The following is a 9689-nucleotide window of genomic DNA, read 5'->3' as shown; positions in this document are numbered from 1 at the left end:
ATAGTTTCACTTTTGTTAAAAAAGTGTCCCACACCATTTTTCACCACTTGGTCCCCTACTATTTTGGTTCTCTCTCTCTGTCTCTCTCTCACTCACACACACTCGGAGTTTGCAAATCATTCGAACTTTCCTGTACACGAGCTTGTTGAGAGTTCACGCTCAACATCATGTGATCATGTGTGCATAGCACCATCACGTGATCATATGTGCATAGCACTAACTTTATAGAGTGCGATAAAGGAAAGGGTTAGATCCCCTTACCCTAACCCTAAATGGGTTTGCATATATTCTATTTTTCAACTAAATCTAGTGTACAGTTAGTCATTTGTGGTGTGCTTTCTAGCTGTGCCCTCTCTCCTCATCTCCACTCTTCTCCTCTCCCCTCTTCATATTTTGTCATGGTATCAGAGCTCCCTTGCCTTCCGCTGAGGCATTGCGATTCCTGAGAGTGCGAGAGAGATTGAGAGATTGAGAGCTTCTCGAGTGTTCTTATGGGAGTTCACTTCCGTAGAGAAAAGTCTCCATTCATTGCATTGAGAAAATTTCGGTTCATGTGAGGAAATTCCGTCCATTTCCATTCCAGTTGAGTGAGAGAGAGAGAGTTAGTTTTATGAGGAAGAGAGCTGAGAATGTGTGAGAGAAAAAGATAGGGCTCCATCAAACTCGGACTGCAGCTCTATCAAGGCTTCTAGCTCTAAGACTGCTTCTAGAACAAGCCTATAACGACCTTCTTCAAAGCTTTCAGACAACGAACTCTGCAGATGAGCCGCTCCATCAACGGCTTCAGTCTCCTTCACGAGCACTTCTACATCAAATGAAGGCCAAATCTCCATATAGCCTAAAGGCTCCTGCCACATGTGCGCGACGGCTCTAAGATCTCTACGCCTCACCAAACCTCATGGGCCTCTGATCAACAGCACCTGCAATAGCCAAGGCCTTGACTTGCTTCTCCTCCAACCTATTCTCCATCACAACCTCCTTAACAACATCAGCGCCAGGCGACCTCCAACATCCAGCTCCTCTACAGCCTATGCTCTATAGCTACAGCCTATACTCCAACTGTGCTACCACCTGCTCGACGGATAGCTTCACCCAACGCGCACCAAACGACTAGTGGCTGCTCACAGTGGCTGCTCACAGCAGACTCACGCCAACGATCTCCACAGGTGCCCGCAGTGCTCGACTCCACGGGCTTCGACTTCAAACAAAGGCCATCAGCCAGCCAACATCATAAGCTTCTCCATAGCTGCTCTAGCAAGCCTAAACGGCCACAGTACGAGATAGCTCCTACGCCAAGCACCAACAACGTGACGGCTCAGCAGCCTTCACAACCAACAAAGGCACTTGCACCGCAACGGCGCCATCTCTAAGTCTCACAAAGCTCCGAAGTCAACGGAGATCCCGACGAAATCTGGTGATTCCGTCAACGGACTTGTTTCAATTTTCTAATCGCCCTCCTAGCGCCACATGGCAGAGGGGGAGGATATCACTTATCCTCAACCTCACCACACATTGAGGTGTGGTCAGCCAAGTGACACGTGGCTCGTGTGCCACGTCATCATCTTATCCACACTGCCATATCAGCATTGACACGTCAACAGTCCACGTCAGCATACCCACATCATCTGCCATGTCACCACTGCCCAGCTCATCTGGCCACATCATCCTACCATGTCATCAAGCCACATCATCATTACCATGTCACCTTGCTGACATCATCATTTGTGCCACCTCAATAGTGCCACCTCAGCTATCCAGTCAGCACTGACCTCTGCAGGCACTCACAGTGCTCCTCAGTCACTTCATGTGACTACTTCTGCCACCTCAACACAGGGCTTCACAAGCACACCTCTTGCTAGGCACAGTGCCACATCATCACTACATGTGACCCATAGTGACACATCATCATCGAGCACATTTGCACTCCTTTTGCCCCTCCACCTAGATCAAGTCATATGTCTTGATCCAGGAAGAATTTGAGGGCGCTCCAAAAAGAAAAGTCGCTCGTTTTTTCATGCTCTACGTGGTCGTCACATCACGCACACATTTTCGTGCAAGTTGCACTCACATTTTAGCCTCGCCGAGACAAAACCACTTCCTTCACGCACATTTGCCTCTACATCGATGCATCTGACCCAACACTTAAAAAGAACAAAAGAAAAGGAATTATTTGTTGTTCTTTCATCGATCGACGGTTGGTATAGGTATAGTTCTGAGTAGACTAGATCGCAATAGAGGGGACGCTTTGAATTTCCCCAAGTTGCCAATCTAAGCCATGCTCGAAATTCCCGACTAGTACCTACTCAGAGTCAGTCCATATGCTCACACACGGTTTCACATCATTACATTACCTGAAACCTTATGTTCATCAGTTCAGTGAGTAGACTTCACAGTTTGGAGGCATTGCAGATTGATTTAGTAGGCAGATAGCATTTGATTTCACACACACATGCCACCATTGTAAAGCCTATTCGGCTATCTCATGGCATCGTGCACATCATTTCAGCCTTGTAAAGCCTCTTGGCTATTCCCGACATCATTGCCACAAGCCTTGTAATATAGATCAGATTTTATATACTGCAGTTCTATCTTCACCGACGGTTCAGAGATTTCACTTGGCAAATTCAGTGTATTTGCAGTTGATTCATACAAAGATTTTTACGACACTTTTGAGTACATTTCTTGCACCATGTCGACTAGCAACCTCAATCTAGAGGCATCTGCTAAGTTAGACAACTCCAATTATGGTACATGGAAATACCGAATGGAGACCATTCTTGTGCTTCAGGACAAATGGGAGTATGTCGATGGGTCTACACCTAGATCATTGGATGATCCAGCCACAAGTAGCTCTACTCCATCTGTTGTCACAGCACCAGCAACGGGATCTACATCTATACAAACAGTTTCTGCACCAGTAACAGATCCTGCCATTGCTCGAACTCAAGCAGAATGGGATAAGAAAGAAAAGTATGCCTATCACCTGATCAAGTAGAATGTGCAAGATGTCATGCTAGGACAACTCAACATAGTCAAGACATCAAAAGAAGCATGGGATATGTTGGCAGCTCTCTACGAGTCCAAGAATACATCCAGGATTCTCACCCTGAGAAACCAGATCAACCAGAGTTTTTGCAACAACAGTGAAACCGGTCATGCTTATGTACTTTGCATAAAAGACTACAACAATCAACTTGCAGTAGTAGGAGAGACTATGAACCCCACAAAAATGATTCAAGTAATCCTGAATGGACTAGGAGAGGGATATGAGAATCTAGTCCAGAGTATTGCCATCTAGCGGCAAATTTCGACACTAGAAGAACTTCAGTCAGTTCTACTTGGTGAAGAACTCAGGACTTAGGCAATTCAAGCACGTAAAGGTCATTCTAATGATCAGGCATTCACAGCTTCAGATAGAAGCAGAAGCAAAGGCAAAGGTAGAGGTAGATCAAAATCAAAATCAGCATCAACATCAGAATCAGCAAAGAGGAAATCATTCCAACCGAGGAAGATTTCAAGGACGAGGGAATGCATCCACCAATGTGTCAAACATTCAGTGCAACTACTGTCACAAGTTTGGACACTATGAAAGAGATTGCCACAAGAAGCAGTACGACCAAGGTGCTCAATCCAGTGATAATCGAGGGAATTCCCAATGCAGAGGAAATCATCGTGGTGGACATTCTAGTCACAGTCATTTTGCAAATGAACATGGAAATATGTTTCTTGCAAGCGAGGAATTGCATCAGACTAATACAGTGTACCTAGACAACCTAGACACTGATTTCAATCCCAAAGAGGATTACAGCTATCAAGTCGACCAAGTGGAACAGGATCCTTGGTACATCAACAGTGGTGCATCATCTCATATGACAAATCATCAGGAATGATTCATAGAAATGAAGCCATTAGAAGGACAGAAAAATGTCATCTACACAGCGACAATACGCCAAATCCAGTTCAAGGGATGGGTGTTATCCCTATGAACAATTTCACTAGTACAAAAGGATTAGTGAAAGATGTGCTCTATGTTCAGAAACCTTTTGTCAGTAGGTCAAATGACGGAACACAATTACAAAGTCATCTTCGACGGTAATGAATGCACTATCAGAGACAAATCCAAAAGATGTCAGCTAGTAGCAAAAGGTGTCAAGGAAGGATGCTTATACAGAATGCTAGCTACAGTACCAAATAAGCATGCCATGTCAGCTCAACTGCAACAGATGCCACTATTTGCAAAATGGCACAAGAGATATGGTCATGTCAATTTCAAGTACTTGTTAGATCTCAGGAATCAGAATATGGCAATTGGGATTCGGAAGCTACAGTTTCTTGGAAAGGTTTGTGAAGCATGCTGCTTCGGCAAAACAAAAGCGAACCAACTTTGTCAGAAGTACCTCTCGTGCATGAGGTATTCTTGATTTGATACATACAGATGTATGGGGTTATGCCCAGACCTGCAGCATCAATGGTTCACTTTATTACTTGACCTTCATCGACGACTACAGCAGATATTTTTGGGTCTACTTTCTGAAAGAGAAATCTGAAGTGTTTTCTAGATTTCAAGAATTCAAAGCCATGGTAGAACACCAGACAAGCAGAAAGATCAAAGTCATGAGATCAAATAGAGGAGGTGAATACATGTCTTCAACATTCATGAACTTTTGCAAAAATCACGGCATTTGAAGACAATTCACATGTGCAGATACTCATCAGTAGAATGCAAGAGCTAAAAGGAAGAATGGGACTTTAGCAGAAAGTGCTAGAGCAATGCTTAGTGAAAAACATCTTCCGAATCAGTATTGGGCAAAAGCAATAGCTACAGGTAACTATTTGCTTAATCGGCTTCCTACCAAACCGATACAAGGTATGACTCCTTATGAAGCATTCACTAGACACAAGCCACACATTGGGCATCTCCGCATATTTGGTTGCATAGCATATGCCCACATACATGATGATCATCGCATGAAATTGGATGCAAAGTCATGCAAATGCATCATGGTTGGCTAGAGTGAAGAAAGAAAAGCATGCAAATTGTATGATCCCATCAACCGCAAGGTCATTATCTCCAGAGATGTAATCTGGAATCAGAATGGAAAACCTCACCTACACAGGAGATAGAAGCATCGACTTCACAGTCATCTACAGAACAGGTTAATGAAGAAGAGCAAGAATTGCCAACAACACCCCAAGCAGAGCCACAGCAGCTCAGATGGTCTACTAGGAAAGCAGACCTCCAGCCAGATTGACATATACTTAGAAAGGCAAAGGAATTCAGGTGGAAACCGCCAACTATGCTCTTATGACTACCATCATGGCTACAGAAGAGCCAGTGTACTTCAAAGACGCAGTAGACAAGCCAGAATGGCAAACTGCTATGAATGAAGAAATGGATGCTTTGTATAAGAATAATACTTAGGATTTATGCGACCTTCCATGAGGAAAGAAGGCCATAGCAAACAAATGGGTATACAAAGTGAAGTACAATCCAGATGGCAGTATTCAGAGATATAAAGCCAGGTTAGTTGCAAAAGGATTTGCACAACAATATGGTCAAGACTATGATGAGACTTATGCTCCAGTAGCAAAGATGGATTCCATATGGTTCTTGATATCACTAGCGACACTCAGTAAATGGAATGTGTATCAGCTCGATGTTAAGAATGTATTTCTCAATGGTTATCTAGACGAGGAAGTCTACATGCAACAACCAGCAGGTTATGTTGAACCAAGAAAGGAGAATAAGGTTTGCCATCTCAAGAAAAGTCTCTATGGCTTAAAGCAAGCACCCAAAAGTTGGTATAGCAGAATTGACAAGTATTTTGCTGATCTGGGATACATGAAGTCCAATGCAGATCATACTCTCTACTACAAAGTTCAAGGGGAAGACATTACTATTACACTTTTGTACGTAGATGATCTGATTGTGATAGGAAGCAAGGATAGCTTCATCAGAAAATTGAAACAAGACTTATCTACAGAGTTCGACATGAAAGATCTTGGACTTATGCACTATTGTCTTGGAATTGAGTTCTGGAGAGATTCAGATAGCACATTCATGAGTCAGCTCAAGTATGTTGACAGTCTCCTGAAGAAGTTTCATATGGCAGATTGCAAGATTGCGGCCACTCCCATGGAACAGAGTTTGAAACTTACTAAAGATTCAGAAAAGCCTACAATCAATGGCAGATACTACAGGCAGCTCATCGGATTTCTTATATATCTGACAATCACACGACCAGATATTTGTTATGTAGTAAGCTCACTAGCACAGTTTATGGCAAATCCAAAACAATCTCACTGGAATGCAGCCAAAAGAGTCTTGAGATACATAAGAGGTACAAGACAGTTTGGGATAGAATACAGAGGAAGTCATCCACGGTTGCATGGGATACTGTGACAGTGACTATGCCAGAGATCATGAGACCAAGAGATCGACACAGGGATATGCATTTTTCCTTGGTCAAGGTGCTATATCATGGTTGTCAAACAAACAGCCAATTGTTTCTTTGTCTTCAATTGAAGCAGAATATAGAGCACTCACTACAGGTGCATGTGAGACTATATGGCTCAGAAGACTATTGTCAGAAACAGATTACTTTGATGAGTCAAAGCCAACAACGATATATTGTGATAATCAATCAGCTCAAGCATTGGCCAAAAATCCAGTATATCATTCCAGGACAAAGCACATTGATGTCAGAGAGCAATTCATCAAAGAAAGAGTGTTACTTAGTGACATCACACTGCAGCATTGTGATAGCAAAGAGAATGTTGCAGACATCTTTACCAAACCACTCGATAAAGAGCTATTCAAGAAACACTGACTAGCTCTTGGTTTGACATAGAGGAAGGACATTCCCATTAAAGGGGTGTGATGGAATGTAATGCTCAGTCCTTGATCTTGAGGGAAGGTGTTGAGAGTTCATGCTCAACATCATGTGATCATGTGTGCATAGCACCATCACGTGATCATATGTGCATAGCACTAACCTTATGGAGTGCTATAAAGGAAAGGGTTAGATCCCCTTACCCTAACCCTAAATGGGTTCACATATATTCTATTTTTTCAACTAAATCTAGTGTACAATTAGTCATTTGTGGTGTGCTCTCTAGCTGTGCCCTCTCTCCTCATCTCCACTCTTCTCCTCTCCCCTCTTCATATTTTGTTAGAGCTTCCATCACAGGTGTTGCAAATTAATCATTCATTCATCTTGACAATGGTTTTCCTTTGACATAACCAATTGAAGGCAGTGCTCACGAGTACTCGTACTCACTTGTTTTGTAATAGAGAAGGTTCCACTTGGCACTCTGAGGAGAGTCAGGTTCTAGGAAACGGAGGGCTCCATGTTGCAAAGAGAGAGAGGGGAGACAGAGGAGCGGGTGGAATACAGCTCCATGAGCAATGCTTGCAAGATTCCTCTACAAGATGCCATCTCATACAAAGAGAAGATCTAGCCATCTACTATGGCCATGAGCCCACTAGAATGCCTCTCTAAATGGAAAGCCAAAGAAAGTGAAACATTCTTAGCTCTATTGATCCCCCAAAAATTGAGTCTTGAACCTGGACTCACCAGTGTTGAATGGTCGTGCATATATGGTGAATATCTCTACTGAATCTTGTATCTAGTTGTCATAGAATATTGAAAAAATGGATGAGGATCTAAAGCAATGGGTGCTAGCCAAGACCACTCCCTTAGAACCTAGTCCAACTTTGCAAAAGGTCCCCCCTGAAATAAATTCCATCTAGGCTCCTCTCTGATAGTCGATTGGGAGGGATCCATTGCTTCCTAGGCAGCCTATGACTTTGATCCTATGCCAGTAAATGTTTTGTTGATCCATTGACTACATATGCTAAGTCATCTTGTTGAAGCATCCAAACCAACTGAAAATAAGGTGAAGATCCTCTTGAGCTTCAGTGAGACGTTCTCTCTACCACAGCTATGGGACCGATCTCATAATCTAGAATCTAATGTTAGTGACCTGTGGGAGAGTTCCATAAGTATGCGAAATATTCTTCCTTTGTGATCTCCTAACCTCACCTGAGCTAGTCTACACCAATACTTGTCAAACACTAGGCATGCCATCTTCAACCAAACTGTTTGCGCATAACATGCATAACAATTTCCATGATACATGCTGCATGTTTGTATATGCTTACATTGCATATAGTTGCATGTGTATTCAAATAGAATAAAGAAAGACAAATTTCAAAGTTTGAACCTTGTCACATGATGTTTCAAAAGCTCTTGCTTCTCCACTATGAGGGCTTGTTGGCTCCATACTAACCCACACTTGTATTCCAATTGAAGCACTTATTTGCTTCATTATCTTGTTGTCATAGTTTTCCTATGATTATGCTTTTAAAGAAAACATATTCTTGGAAAATCTGACAAATTGAGCAAACAAACATACTTCTTTAAGAAAACATATTCTTGGAAATTTTAGTAAGCTGCCAAAATTTGTGTGTGGTATATAAGATTGTACTATAAATTATAGCACTATAAGTCAGATTAGTAAATAACTTATTCTTCCATCATAAGGGGTTTTTGAGGCAGAATTAAAGCCCTATGAATTGAATTTGTAAAAGCATATTTTATGACTTAGTTGAGGGACCCTCCTAATTGAGAATATAAAAGGTACAACTACATGAAGGGATCACTTAAGATATATACCCATACAAGACCAAGAACCCTCCATCCATAATGAAAGGGGCCTTTCAAATGCCCACCAACAAATCAAGCAAGAAGCATCTTTATGTGTTGACTAGTGCTCCAACATAGCAAACTGATGAGTGCAAAGAAATAGGATCACTAGGACATGTGGATGCTTTGTCCCCTTAGGTCTGGTCTTCCCATTCTTGACATTCATACTATAATTTGCTATACCTTGCTTATGGAGATATTGATTATAGAGCACATGTTGTGGGACCTACAAAAAATTCTTATGTCATGTACTTGAATATGTGTTTACTCCAAAGATGTTTCTTTTTCAAGTTTGAGCTCAATGAGCTGCAACCTCTCAAGGCTCCATCCATTAACTGGGTCTCCAACATTAATCAAGTTCCTCTTTATGAATCAAGTTTATAGATATCCATTTTCTTCTTAGAATCACAAGAAAACTAGCCAAAGGAATCAAGAACGACAACTTTGATCACTAGGCTAGCAAAAGAAAGAAGACATGTGACTTGTATTGCATTGCCCAGGGGGAACCCAAAGTTTTTGTAGATCTCTTTTTGACATTTATTTCAAGCCCATTTAGAGCAGCACATGGATAGTAACTACTCTCTTGAGATCTAGGAAAGAAAGAAATAAATTTTATTAACATCTATGAAAGATCAAAGGGTCTATGAGACTGAAAAAAACTAGATACAATGATAGCTAAGAGTGTGGCCACTAAATAGACACCTATACCCAAGGTCGATGCCTATGATGAGACAAAAGTAAATACATCATGTTGTCATCACCTACGAGAGAAAAAAAACACAAAAACTGGACGTCAAGTGGGAGCCCTTGGTCTTCTACTAATTGTGAATTATCCATCCGAGGGATTGGACCTTTGTATGCTATCTGTGGGACCAACTCCTTTAGACAACAAAGGAGAGACAAGAGGATCTTGCCTGATAGTGGCTTTGGATCTAATAAGAGCTAGTATTGTGGAAGAAAATCTATGATAGATTGTTGCTG

This window comes from Dipteris shenzhenensis, chromosome 29, assembly GCF_047967505.1.
Source record: "Dipteris shenzhenensis isolate YYH24624 ecotype China chromosome 29, Dip_SZ_1.0, whole genome shotgun sequence".
NCBI lineage: Eukaryota > Viridiplantae > Streptophyta > Polypodiopsida > Gleicheniales > Dipteridaceae > Dipteris > Dipteris shenzhenensis.
The sequence above is the reverse complement of the archived record's forward strand: the minus strand, read 5'-3'. Positions refer to the sequence as shown.